Source organism: Panthera pardus, unplaced genomic scaffold (assembly GCF_024362965.1).
Source record: "Panthera pardus isolate Hobbes unplaced genomic scaffold, ASM2436296v1 HiC_scaffold_17, whole genome shotgun sequence".
NCBI classification, from domain to species: domain Eukaryota; kingdom Metazoa; phylum Chordata; class Mammalia; order Carnivora; family Felidae; genus Panthera; species Panthera pardus.
Window position 1 is genome coordinate 135,587,074 of NW_026526732.1, and position 14,817 is coordinate 135,601,890.

The window sequence follows — 14,817 nt, forward strand, 5'->3', positions numbered from 1 at the left end:
CAGACCATGTTGAAAGCATTTACTACACAAATTCACTATTCCATTAGCAGAGTCTACTTCTTGCAGTGTACAAAGAATTGATATTGTTGCAAGATCAGAATTTATCTTCATCTTATGTTTATAAAGCTTTGTGTGGTATTTCTGTCAAAATTTTAATTTTTTTTAAAATTATGACTGAATGAATGCCTTCATCTGGGGTGAATGTCAATAATCTACCCTCAAGGGTCACTTGCTTATATTGTGATAGGACACAGAGGCCACCCGGCAACATCTGTGGGCCAGACATTGACCTTTGGTCACACTGGCTCAAGCACTGGGACTAGCATTTCTGGCTGAAGTGACTGCCGTTGAGTATCTTCTCCATAGAAGCCATTTTTAGATCAGGAAGGGACTTTAGAAATCGTGATTCAAAAATTCATTTAGAGATGAGAATGTTGCGATCCGTTGACATTATGTGATTTGATTAATTCACACAGTCACTGTGTTTTAATGCATCTCTTACCATCTCCCCCTGTCACAGACTTTGAGCCTGAAGTTCTCTCTTGTCCAGCAAGAGAGCGGACACAGAATTAAAATGTGAGAGAGGATGTAATGTCTGGGAGAAGACAAGAGCCCCAAGTAAGGGTCCTTGCTCTATTTTTATTAGGATCAGAAGGCCTACAAATATGACGGACGTGCGGAAAGAGACCATGAAACCACGAACATTAACATGCGAGAGAAAGGGGGTTTTGAAGATATCCTGTGATAGGGGTTTGGGTCAATACAAAACAAAATCCTGGCACTGGGCCGATGGTTGTTTACCACAGGCACAAGGAGAGCCTTCTGTTTATCTTAGCTCGCCTAGGGGTAAGACAGAGCATGAGTCCACAAGGCACCTTACTTTTGCTAATTAGCCCTACTCCAGTCAGTTTCACCCTACTGAGGTCTATGGCCCTGTCTACCTGTTTACCTATTCTGGACCTTCCTTCTTGTGAAAGCAGCTTTCTGCTTTTGTACTATGTTGGGGGCGCTTCTGCTCTGTTTACTTAATCTCAGATGCTTTCAGCCTAAACCTTCTTAACCCATTGGTGTAAGTTCAGGGAATTCCTAAACTTATTCCCCACAATCCCCACCCTAACTAAACTCAGGATATATAAGAGATGCTCAGTGACCACAAGTTCAAGGGTTGGCTGGGCCGCTTTGTCACTCCATTGTATATTTATTGCTTACTGTTGACCTCTGCTCAGAACACCATGATTTGATTTTCTTCTGCCTCCCTCCAATTCTAAAGAAGTTGATAACAACAAACCTACATAGACTTTGTTCTCAAAGCAATACTTGTGAGGAGGCAATACAGTGGGGAGGACAGAATGGTGATCTGGCATCTGGGAGTGACAGGAAAAAATGAGATATTTGTTGAATGCCTTTGTGCATCAGGCATTATTCTAGGTGTTTGGGATATTACTCATCAATCTTTTTTTAAAATGTATTTATTTGTTTTGAGAGAACAAGAGACAGACAGAGAAAAAGAGCACATGAGCAAGCAGGAGAGGGACAGAGAAAGAGGGAGAGAGAGAATTCCAAGCAGGCTCTGCACCCACAGCATGGAGCCCAATGCCGGGCTTGAACTCGTGGACCATGAGATCATGACCTGAGCCAAAACCAAGAGTCAAAGGCTTGCAATAATAACCCTCCTCTCTCTTGTCTTTCAACCCACCCACGTGACCAGTATTTCTCAGTTCTTCTTGGTTATTCATGTTATGTATGTATGTGTGCATTTACATATATTAATTCTCTTTCCCGCATACAGTAAAACCTTGGATTGTGAGTAACTTGTTCTGCGAGTGTTCCGCAAGATGAGCAAACATTTCTAATAAATTTTAACTTGATAAAGGAGCGGTGTCTTACAATCCGAGTGGTAGTACGGGATGCCGAATGTCACAAGATCACAACTGAGCCAATGGTTCTTGTCTCTCTCGCTGTGAGATTATGGGATGCCCAGATGCTTGGTCTCAGGCTGCGGTGTTTGGCAGAAACCGGTGAGTTTTCAGAACGTTGGAAGGCGCCACGCCTGGCACTAATGTATTTTTTGTCACTTCGAAACACCTATGGACAGTCCTTTGCTTTTCCATTCAAGAGGAAGCTGACGAATGCTTTGCTTCATTCTAGGTCAGGCTGCCTGCAGATTTAGACCCTTTCCTCTTACTGCCAGTTACATTAAATACGGTATATGACAAGAGTTTATTAACACTGTACCACAGTCAACATCCGTGTGAGTGTATATACAATGGCCCCCATGCAGAAAAAGGTTGAAAAGAAAGGCGTAAGAAGGAGATGATTGCTGTGGAGGTTAAGAAGGAAATCGTCAAGAAGTATGTACAAGGTATGCGAGTGGCCAAAATTGCAAGATTTTATAAGAAGTCTATATCTCCACCTCGTCTGCAGAGGAACTGAATCCCTCACTTCAAATGAGATTAGGCAGATGTGTAAAATGTGAGAAACAGTGCAAAATTCTGTGGGAAAGCACCACCCGAATAAGGCTGTAGCAGTGAGAGCAGTGAATCTGTTTAAGGACAAGGCGATGTCACGTTTCTGCGAAAGCCTCAAAGGGAGGCAAAACCAACATCATTGGATAGGTTCCTTGCTAAAGTTGCACAAAATGGGAAAGATTCCACTGAGCCAATAGACAGCAGTGATTCCATTAATGATAGTGAAAGATCTCCTACACAGTAACCCTCCTCTCTCTTATCTCCCTCACACCCTCCAGGAAGGTTTTCAAAGGTAAGTGCTGTTTATTTCTCTTTCTATTATGTATCTTCTTTATTATTTTGTATTATATTACAGTATTGTGATCATTTTTGTGTGAGTATTTTTAGGTTGTGGAAGGAATTGTCTGCGTTCCATTATTGCTTATGGGGAAATTTGCTTTGATATACAAGTGCTTTGGATTACAAGCATGTTTCTGGAATGAATTATGCTTCCAAACCAAGGTCTTACTGTACATATATATGTATAATGTGTATGTTCACATACATACACATACATATGTATTTCAAATGCTCACTCTGCTTGCCTAGTATTGTCCTAAGCAATTTACATGCATTATCCCTTTCAGTTCTTACTGCAACCTTGTGATACAAATACTATTCTTATTTCTGCTTTACAGATTAGGAAACTGAAAGGTTACAAGGGTACGGAAGTTGCCAAAGGCCTTGAGAGCTAGTAAAGGTAGAACTGGGTTCAAGCCCAGCTCTGTCTGACTCAGCCTTCTTAATTACCGCACTATGTATGGAAAAAATGTCAGGAAGATATGCACCAAATGTTAAATAACTCCTTCATGAAGTTGGGGTTGCGTGACCCGCCCGCTTCCTATGTTTGCAGTTTTGTTTAGATTTCTAACAACAGGAATGTATTATTTCATCTTAACTAGAAAAAAAAATCTCTTTTCAAATTAACATCAATTCCCTCATTTTCTCTGCCTTTGGTCAATCTGCTGTCTAATTTTGCAAGACCAGATAAGCCGCCACTCTGGCCTTGTTCCTGGAAGAGCAAACATCATCCGGGAATGCACATCACCAGACAGACTGACTCCATGACTAAGGAGTGAATGCCAGCCACCATGGGGCTCAGAAAGCTTCGAACAGCCTCAGACAGAGCCCAGGACCATGTCCCACATTATCACTCTCTTCATGCTTTACTGTTACCCAAGTCACAGCCATATCTCCTTCCTTTTCTTCTCCATCAACTATCTTAAAATAGTCTACACTCATTGTCTTTGCATCTGCATTTCTACTCCTTACAGACTCTGACTTCACCCCTCAGTCATGATACTGTTAGTTTTAGGGGTCACCACATCTTTCTAATTGCTAAGCCTCACGACCCTTTCCTCAGCCTTCATTCCTTCTATCTCATCAACAGTGTTGGTCATACTTACCTTTTAAAACCTCTTTTCTCTCTTGATTCCACAGAGCTTCTCTTTCCCATTTTCTATCCTTACTGTGACTAGCCTGTCTCAATTTCATTCATCAGCTTCTCCTCCGCCTACCGTCCATGACTGTGATGTTCTTTAGAATTCTTCCACCTCTGCTCTCTTTGCAAACCCTTGATGGCCAATCCCATGAGTTCTCAGCATTTTCACTTCCAAATAAATGACTTCTGCCCAGGTTTGAGACTGAGTTTCGGACCTGCACAACTAACGGCCCAGGAGATGGTTCCACCCAGATGTGCTAGCTCACTGGAAGAAAGGATCATTTTGTAGTGTTTGCTGATTTCTGTGACATGAAGCCCTCCCTATGGCTGATCTCAAGCTATCAGAGCGAAGTCACTGACTACAGAGCTGGAAAGAGATGTGCACAGGCAGGGGTTGAACAGGAATAAGTCAACTCCACACCCCCACTCGTTCTGCCTGGTATCCAAGGCCAAAGGCTCTCAAACATTATTTTTTAACATATGGTAGAAAACACATTCTGTGTCAGTTACCTGAGCATGTATACGATTGGAACAAAGTTGTTCTGTGAAACAACATAACCTTATTGCATGTGATATACTTTGAAATCTATCACGTTTCATTTCGTTAAAAAATGTGTCTCAACTCACCAAGTACATTTAATAAGCCATTAAAGGTTCAAGACTCACAATTTAAAAACATCGTCCTCGAGTCTTTCAAACTCAATGTGTACGGAACTGCATTATTATCTCACTTTCAACAACCTGTTCCTCTTCCTGCTTTTCCTTTCTCAATTAATGGCTCCATCATCTACCTGGTTTCCCCACTAGAGGTCTCGGGGCCATTTTGGACTCATCCCTCTGCTTTATCCTTTATACCTTGCTGATATCCCTTAAGTAGATCTTCCTACCTCAGTTCCCACTGTCACTATCCCAGTTTATATCACCACCTTTCACCCCCTAGCCTCCCAACTCATCCCCTGTTTTCAATTTCTCCAATCTCAATTTTTTTTAGTACAGTATTGTTTTCCAAAAATCTGTAATGCTACTGCTCTGCTTACAAATGTTGACGGTTTCCCATTGCCTCACGATGTTTTGCATTCATTTAAATATTCCAGAGGGCAACTAATGTGTGCTAGGCTCCGTACTGGATGCAGGGGAATAAAAATGACAGAGTTCTTGTCCTTAAGGAGCTCACACTCTACACCCCATCGCATCACTGGGAAGACTCTTATGGTAATCCCAGCTTATCTTGTCATCCTTAACTTCTGGCCCACCCCATCTATACACCTGATGCTTGCCACAGTGGGGAACTTGACATTCCCAAGGAATGTCATTCACCTTTAGGTCCCTGTGCCTTTGCTCATACAGTTCTACATTCTGTTCCAGCATTCTACGTGCTCTTGCTTTCTTTCTTCCAGATGACCTCCCACTCATTCACAAAAGCCACTCTCTGTGAAGCCTTCCTTTGGACAAATTCCTATTGTAAAAAGTTTTAAATATTTATTCAATGTAATCATGCACATACTTCAAATTGTTAAGGTGTTCTAGAACAGAAAAGTCAGACTCTTCCATCCCTACCCCAGTCTAATTCCCCAAAGATAATCAATCTTAACAGTGTTTCTTGTTGGATTTTTGGTGATCTCCCTGTGTTTCCAAAATAATACATGGTACTATTATTTCTTAGTGGATCATCTTAGGCACTATCTATCTAATTTCTACTAAGAGAGTGAGCATTTGGCTCACAAACACACCGGCCCTATCTTTTCTCTTCCCTGAGCCTCCTGATAGAATTACTTCTGTATATTCATGCTTGTTCTCTCCTCTGCAGAATTGCTATACATCCAGAACTTTATTTCTGTCCTACCAACTGTAGACAGAATCTCTCGATTTTCTAAAATGAGACCTTTAGTAACCCAAACTTCTCTCCACCCTCCTCCCCAGTTCTATTTCCTTCTACCTACCTACCTTTATTTTTACATTTAAAAATTAATCTATTTACATTTTCTTGTGTAATCATAGTTTATTCTACTTTGGCTTGTTTATAAGGTGATTCTAAAAGTTGAAAACCAATAAGCAATGTTCCCATTACTAGACTATCTGAATATTGTCTCCAATAGTCTAATAGAGCACTCTGCTCATACTTTCTTCTTTGGGCCACTCAGAGAGGTATATTCTTGGATTTCTGGTTTAAATGTAGTTTCTATATTTAGATACCACTCAGTAGTTCAAAATCAATCTATCGTAAGCTGTGTCATGCTAGCATTAGGCCTTTCCTGGACATTTCCTCCCTTGGAGCTCCTTTTATTTTATTTTATTTTTTAAATTTTATTTAAATCCAAGTTAGTTAACATACAGTTTAATAAAGATTTCAGGAATAGAATGTAGTGATTCATCACTTACACACCCAGTGCTCATCCCAACAAGTGCCCTCCTTAATGCCCATCACCCATTTAGCTCAGCCCCACCCCACCCCACACCCCTCCAATAACCCCCAGTTTGTTCTCTGTATTTAAGAGTCTATTACAGTTTTCCTCCTTCTTTGTTTTTATCTTATTTTTTCTTCCCTTCCCCTATGTTCATCTTCTTTGTTTTCATTTCACATATGGGTGAAATCATATGATATTTACCTTTCTCTGATTGACTTATTTCCCTTAGCATAATATATTCTAGTTACATCCACATTGTGGCAAATGGCAAGATTTCATTCTTGTTTATCACTGAGTAATATTCCATCTTCCGTATTCATCTTCTTTATCCATTCATTAGTTGATGGACATTTGAGTTCCTTCCATAATTTGGCTATTGTTGATAGTGCTACTATAAACATTGGGGTGCATGTGCCTCTTTGAATCAACATTTTTGCACTACTAGGTATTTATCCAAAGGATAATTTTTAAATTTTTAAATTTAATTAATTTCTTTTTTGTCATAGACTCTAAGTCTGAAGTTCTCTTTTGGCCAGCAAAAGAGCAGGATGCAGGATGAAAAGCAAGAGATGGCTAACGTCCAGGAAAAGACAAGAGCCTCAAATAAGGGTACTTGCCCCATTTTTATTAGGATCAGAAGGCTTACAAACATGGTGATGGGTGTGCACAAAGAGACAATGAATCTGTGAACATTAACTTGTGGATGTGAGGGAAGAGGTCTTGAAGATATTCGGGGTTAGGGGTTTGGGTTAATACAAAGCAAAATCCTGACACTGGGCAGTCGGGTAGAAGGTTGTTTACAGAAGACATGAGGCACCCCCCTTGTTTATCTTAGCTAGCCTAGGGGATGGGACAGGTAGGACACATGACCTCAGAATTAACAAGGCACCTTTTCTTTTGTTAATTATCTCTGCTCTGGGCTGCTTTACCTGCAGCACAGTGGTCTATAGCCCAATTTACCTGTTTACCTAACTTGGTCCTTTCTTCCTGTGAAGATAGTACTAATATCTAAGTACTAAGATAGCATCTTCCTGATGCTATAGTACTAAATTGGGGGGGGGGGGGTGCTTCCACCCTGAATACCTAATCTTGTTTATTTCACCTTTGTGCCCTTATTTTGGGGCCTTTGCCCCTCCCTCTCTATCCTGGGGGCTCTTCACCTCCCCCCCCCCCCATTCTGGGGGCTTAAGCCCCCTTTCTCTATCCTTATTCGCCAAATCTTGTGAGTTCAGTGTGTGGGCATCCTATGGCTTTGTATTTATTTATGCCTTGGTAACCCATTGGTGTAAGCCAGGGAATTTCTAAGCTTATTCCCCCCACAATCTTTTAATTTTTTTTTTTTTTTTTTTTTTTTTTTTTTTGCATTCTGTCACCAGCTAAGAGCTTCAGGGGTTTCCAAGTTCCCAATCATATCTTCAGTTTTATTGAATCCCATTTTCTCCTCTAGCTTATTATTTTCATCAGGATGGGTTGGCTTCCAGGCTAGGCCTAGCTGTCGTCTTGGGATTCCCTTTCTCTGCTCATTTGTTTCCAAGTCCCATGGAACCTACTTATACATATATATAAAGCTTTTTAGCTTTTGTTGTTTATCTGAAATTCCTTTTAACTGGGTATCTTGTTTTTATTTTTTGTTTTTTGTTTTTTTGCTAAATCTGGCAACCCTACACTGGATATTTTCTCAGGGCACTAACCTATAAAATGCCAACCACTGTCATCCCATCAGAGAATCTGATCTTATTATGATGGGAAAAGCATAGAGCTGGCTGGCACTGAAAGAAACAAATACAATATTTCATACTTGCCTTCCAGACCCGCTTTCAAAGCCCACCACATTTTTAGGTGTGATGCTGAATTTCCAGCTTCTTCATCAGGTCTTGAGGTCCTTAGAGATCTCTTACCTAGGGCACATGTACCCTTTTCCATGAATATTCTGGGACAGTTTGCTTCACAGGAGGTCAGCCCAGGAAGTACAGGAAAATGTCGTTAAGCTGATCAAGTTTTATTTAAATTTTCATCTACTGTTAGGTTTAAATAAGTGCCTGCTTCTTTAAAGATACTGATATGAGATAACAGTGTGACTGTTTCCCAGATGACTGCTCTGTCCTTGCATTTCACATGCACAGGCATTTCATTCTTCCAAGGGGCCGTCGACTGATGTGTTTTGATTATCTCCATTTTACTGGTGAGGAAACTGAGAAGCAGAAGGGATTTAAGGGAAAAAACAAAACAAAACCGTGCCCAGAGTCATTCCATCACCTCACCCAAAACCAAAAATCACTATTTTAAACGTACAGAACTTTTAATAACGCCACGCAGGAATTTCAAACTATTTTCCCTGAGTCTCTAAATGAAGTTTTAAATGAGTATGTTTTCATTAGAAAGCAGATTGAGGAGAAGGCATTGGGAAACGGAGGAAATGTCAGCTAAACCCCAAATAATTGCGTTAATTGAGCTACGAGATTGGCCCTTCTTACGTTTCCCGTCATAAATGCTCTTCTGATGGCCCTCCCCCGCATCTCCACGCAGAAATGAAACCGACACGGTGGCAGGCTTTCCAAACCTGAGCGCAGCCCACGTGTGTCTGAGTCGGAGTCGAACGCACAAGGGTCGGGAAATGAGGAAGGCGCAGGCTATTTGGGATTACAGATGGAAGCAGAGTGCCTGGAAAGTGAGCAGGACAGACAAGGTTGGCTGGATGCGGAGTGCAGCAGGGAGCGGATCTGATCAGGCCGGAGTCTGGGAACAGAAATTGGGCGGCACAGCACCCACCCGAGGCATGTTTGGGTCCATCCCTGGGGCGTGTTGCGTTATCCAGCGGGTGCGGGGTGCGGGACCCCTGGGCCGCGGGGAGGGTGCTGGGTGCGCCCGAGCGCGCTGGCTTCCCACGCGCGTCTGCCTATGGGAGGCCGGCGGCCACACGCTCCGCCCCGTCCCTCCCCACCCCCCACAGGGGCGGACCGAGGGCAAAACCTGCGCGCAGCCCACCCGCCCGCCGCGCGCCCCGGGGGAACTGCAGCGCTGGCGGCGAGGAGCGGTCCAGGGCTCCTGGTTCAGACGAGCAGCTCACTGCAGCGCCCGGGTGAGGAGCGAACGCGGGGCGCGCCGGGCTCGGACCGGACCCTCGCGGCCCCGGCGTGGGAGGCCGGCGATCCCGGAGCGGCCACGGCCACGGGCGTCGGGAGGGTGGGGGGAAGGTGGGGAGCCGCGCCGCGTCCTGCCCGGGGTCGGCTCGCCGTCCCTGCCGCCTGGCGACAGCGCGCTGGGATCTTTGCGGGGAGGGTCACGGAATTGGAGCCCAGTTCTCCCACGCCTGTTCCCCCCCCACCGAGGAGGCAACCCTCCTAACCTAAGAATTCGGTGCCCAGAGGGAATCAGGGGACACGGGGAGGTTTCTTATCTCTAAGTCTCCTGTGCTGGGACAAAACGGACACTTCTCTTTGGGGAGTGTGGCGTTTTCCAGAGCCCAGTTCCGAGTAGCTGCCGTACCACTAGGGTAATAAAAAGCACTACCTCTGCTTTGCTCACAGGCTCCGCGGGTCCCACGCCTCCCCCCGCCGCCCCCCCCCCCCCACCCCTTCAGACACCATCACCCCGGCTCTACCCAGAGTAAAGGGGAAGCTTGCTTGTAAAAAGTCACACAAAAGTCACACACAGCAGAGAGCATTCTCCTCCCATCATACTCTGGAGCTTCTGGTAGAAGGTTCTAGCCCCAGAGAACGAAAAGGTCAGGCTTTCATTCAGGTCTTTGGTTCTTGCGGTTGCTGCAGAGGTGATGAGGCAGGAGGAGGGAGAGGTGTGTAGGGTTCATAAAGGGGAGCTCACCATTTTTGAAGGACATGTGAGCTCAGGTTTGGGAGAGATTTGTGTGAACAAATCAGACTTGTGCAAATTACCTTCGACCCAAGAGAGAATCCTGAGCTGGGAGACTGGTATGGGAGTAGGAGCTGGAAAGCGTATCCCTTAAAGTGTTGACAATCCCAAAAGGCTCAGGACCAAATCTTGGGCTCCCCTTGAACTCAAGAGACCAGGGCATTAAGTATTGGCCACCACAAGGGACTGGTGAGCTGCTAGCACCCCACAGATCTCCTCAGGGAGGGAATTCTGGTGGTCCCCTAGAAGCTGGTGAGAACCTACCTCCTTGGATTTCCCAGCGTCCACTCATTGCGTGTGGGCACTGTAGGTTCTCTCCCTTCCCCAGACATTCGGGCAGGGGTTGCCGCCGTGGACGGCATGGTGATGCTCTTCGTTGAACTGGACCCTTTGTACTCAAGGCGGACACTATGAATTGTGAGGGATATTAATCTGGTTCAGCCACTCATTTTACAGTTGAGGAATCCTTTCCGAGGTGTCGAAGGGGTTTGCCCAGCACCCCAAGGCTTTCCTGTAAAGAGAGCCCTGGACAGCTGGTTCCTCATTTCCTGTCCATTGTATGTCTGTGCCCTTTGAACTTCAGTAGTGAGGAATACGCCTTCCCTACCCAGTTAGGTTTTACCATACTGTTTGAGAGTCTCCTGGTAGAGCATTGAGACAAGTGCTGACTAGGTACCTGAGCAACACGAGTGGAACCCTTGGGAATGTCACCGGAGCTTAGGAATCTGTATTCCTTTCAGTGACACCCCAGAAAACGGATTATTTCCTGGAAAGGAAGGTGATCATCAGGTTATTTATACTTTGATTCATCTGAAGGTTGATGAACCTTTTTTTTCCCCCCAAGATCCATGGTTATTGGCTAGACTGACCTCTGGAGGTATTGAGAAATTTACATTAAAGTGAAGCATTGAAGAGAAAGCATTGAGTGAAGGACATTTGAAGGGGAATGTCTGGTTCTAAAACTGCATTGTACCAGAATTCTGAGGAACCTTTGTGTTTTGAAGGGACGGGCAGCAGAGTCTTACCGCCTCTCTCTATGAAGCCAGGCACTTATTATGTACCTTCACTGTCACTTTGCTGCATTTTACAGGTATGACTCATAACACACTAATCGAAACAGTCTGATATATATGGGCTTGTCGTTTTTTTTAAAAAAGAAACTTAGTTGAGAAAGAAAAAAATCAGCTGTAAGAATCAATACTGATTGGATTCAATGGGCTAGTTGATTCCTCATACAAGTTTGTGCATTCCTTCATTGACGTCAAGAAATATTTATTGAGCACCTACTGTGTGCCTGGCACTGAGTATAGAGCAGTGAATAAGACAGATGTGGTCTCTGTTCTTAAGGAGTTCACCTTCTAGAATCGAGGGATGAGCAAGGTAAATTCAGATACCACTAGGTGTTTTAAAGCAAAGGCAACAGAGTGCTGTGGTAGAGTACTGTGATGAGTGTGTGTGTGAGAGAAAGAGAGAAAGAAGGAGGGAGGAAGACAGAGAGAGAGAGACAGAGACAGAGATGGTGGGAGAGGCCCAGCTTCTTAGATTGGGTTTTAAGGAGAGATTTTTCTGAGAGATGGCCTTGAGATGAGCTCCCAGAACATTGACAGATTGTTCTGGTGAAGGAACCGCAATCACACAGCTCTGACCACGAGAGCTCAGTGTGTTCCAGACATAGTCGGAGGGCAGCGTGGCTGGAACAGGGTGAGGGAAGAGAGCGAAGGTTGGAACAGGGTGAGGGAAGAGAGTCAGGGTGAGGGCCAGGGGCCAGGTCATGCAGAGCCTCTTGGGCTCCGGTACACTGTCTGGACTTCAAGGGCAGTGGTAAACCAAAAGCAGGGGCGTGCCATAATAGACTTAACGTTTCCTCAGAAGTTACTCTCGGTGCCTTGTGAAGAATGGGTTGCAGGGAAAGAAGGGCAAGAAGGAGACTAGCCCCAGGCTTTTTATGGTGACCTGGAAGATGATGGTAGCCGTAGGTGGGCAGAAGCTGTTTGGAGAAGCAGAGTAGGAAGTTCCTTAATGTTTTTGTCTCAAACTTCCCTTCTACTTGGTGGGGATGCCATTGCTACGTCTGGTCCACTTAGCTTGTAAAAATAAATAAGCTAGCGATTGATTATGCTCTTAAGGGTGAGGTAAGACTTCATTACCGGCATTATTTGCTAATGCCGCGTTACTTGGAATTTTCTGTGCTTCGTTTTCAAAAAGTTTACCATAGATTTCATTCTTTTCACTTACTTTATCCGTTACAATAAATTATGTGTATTGCACATAAAAAATACTTTGATCTGCTCAGAAGATTGGAATATCTCAACTAAGAGTTACCAATTAAACGCGCCATCTCAGAGTGGAGTAAAAGGATGCTGGCGTAATAACTGACTTACTGTGAGGAGTCGAAAGTGATCGGGTAAAGTTCAAAACAGAGTATTTGAATCTGAAAACAGTTCACAAGGAAGTTAGCAGATTTCCTTTTGTCCTGGATAGGGCTGTATGCAGAGATCTGAGTGCAAAGGTCTGTTGATAATTGAAAGTCTATTCGTGGCCGCAGAATTTCTGGAGAGGGCTGTGACCCAGAGTTGAATAAGAGTTGCTTCCCTTAGTGAAGCATTCTCTCTCAGAGGGGACTCTTGAACTTTCCCTGATTGATCACTGACTAAATATTAGAGGGCCAGGGAGGAGTTTCAAAGTTGTTTACCAACTGGGGTAGGGATGACCGTCTCAGGGACGGGACAACTAACTGCCACAATGAGGCAACCCTATTTCTCTTTCCTGCCTCATTTTGACATGCAACATACTAAGAGGAGATGTATCTGTTTACAAGGAAATAGAAGTCCTTCCTCATTTACACTGTGTGCAGTGGGGGATTCTGCTCTGGGAATGGGCTGTCATTTATCTTCATTTGCCAGACCCCATTAATTATTTTTTTAATGTCTATTTATTTTTGAGAGAGAGAGACAGAGCACGAGCAGGAGAGGGGCAGAGAGAGAGGGAGACACAGAATCGGAAGCAGGCTCCAGGCTCCGAGCTGTCAGCACAGAGCCGGACGTGGGGCTTGAACTCACAAACCGGGAGATCATGACCTGAGCCGAAGTCGGACACTCAACCGACTGAGCCACCCAGGCGCCCCAGACCCCATGAATTATTTATTGGCTGGGGCATCTTATTTTAGCTTGAAGTGGCCAGTCTGGTGATTCAAACTGCAGACAAAATATGACAATAATTGTGGGATCTGTATCTCCCCTTGGGGTTGGGAGTAATGGGGGCATCTTTGAGGGAGAGATTATAGTTTCTCCTAGAGACGAGTAATTATTCTCTTTGACGTCCGTAATGTTTTGAAATGTTGAATTAGCCGCTATCCTTTAAAAATCAATAGAGTCAGTAGATTGTACATAGAAATATGGTTTCCCAGCTTTTCTTGGAAAGAAGAAGATCTAGTACCATGGAGCTATCAACCTTACATAACAGCAATCAACTGGAACAGGGTGGTGGTGTTCCTTTTCAGCTGGTCTTGTTTGCCCCTGTCCCCACCACTGTTTTTTTCTTTCACACACGTCCCGTTTAGCTCATCTGAGTTACCTGGCTGGCCCTTGCAGACTTCTGATCTTAAACCTCAGGTTTAGGGTTACCTAGCCCAGCCTGTGCATCCCATTTCTACCTGTAGCCAATGCAAGAGTCCCCTTTTCAGTGTCTTTGCTAGGAGTCCCCAGACCTGCATTTACATTGCTCCTCTGATTGAACATGGTAACTGTTGAAAGGCTGCTGATACAGAGTTCTCCAGTCTGGGAGTATATACAACATGTCCTCTTTCCATGGAACTGTGGCGGCCATGTGCCATCCGTGTCTCCCCCAGAGTAAACATCCCTGGTGCCTTGAACAGCTCTTCTTTTGATTTGTTGCCTTGTTCCCTTATCAGTCTGGTTATTGTTCAGCGATCGTCCTGCTGCATAGACTGTCATTTGTTGAAGTCCTCAAAACCTGACCAGTTCAGTGAGGTGGGGTTTAACCGGTGTGGAATATACCGATATGCTTCCAGCGCGGCCGCAAACTGTCCAGCGACCTTAGGTAACTGTTAATATTTGTGGCCTGGAAGCCATGTAGGGCACCAAACATTTGGAAACCAGATGCAGGTGAGTGCACATTTTCAACGTGTGAGTAGAATCAGGTCATCGCGTTTTGTTTGCAGCTGTTCAGTGCTTACGCTTATGAGCGTGTGTTTTATTAAATTACTCGCACAATAGGAAACTGCCTCTTATCTTGCTTTTTGGAATCTATTGTTTTTCTTGGGTTGTGAAAGGATTACACAAGAGTTGTGTCTGCTGTGCCCAAGATAAGAGGCTTTAGAGACTTTGCAGAAGTCCCTTGAGAGTCCTGCATTCATTTGAGACAATGTCCAGATGAAGTGTTGATTCCCTTAGCTAAAACGGCAGAGCAAAATGATATTAATGGATTAGGTACTATCTTTTTTCTTTTTGAGTTTCAGTACTAGCAAGTCTGAGGCAAGAACTTTTTACTGACGCTTTTATTTTTATTTTTATTATTTTTAAGTTTTTTAAAACATTTTTCTAATGTTTATTTATTTTTGAGAGATAGAGTGTGA

The 14,817-nt window shown here is 44.2% G+C and overlaps 1 protein-coding gene across 3 annotated transcripts in view; it reads left to right on the top strand.

Moving 5' to 3' along the window:
• The first annotated feature begins 9,008 nt into the window (after nt 1-9,008).
• The window catches only part of PLA2G7 (phospholipase A2 group VII), a 39,787-nt gene continuing 33,978 nt past the window's right edge, over nt 9,009-14,817 (top strand). The window contains exon 1 of one of the 3 annotated variants that reach the window (XM_019457344.2): nt 9,009-9,127. The gene's annotated coding sequence lies outside the window, so the exon portion shown is untranslated. Of the gene's footprint in view, nt 9,128-9,318; nt 9,433-14,817 lie in introns of those variants that run through there. The other 2 variants (XM_019457341.2, XM_019457342.2) reach the window with 2 other exon arrangements.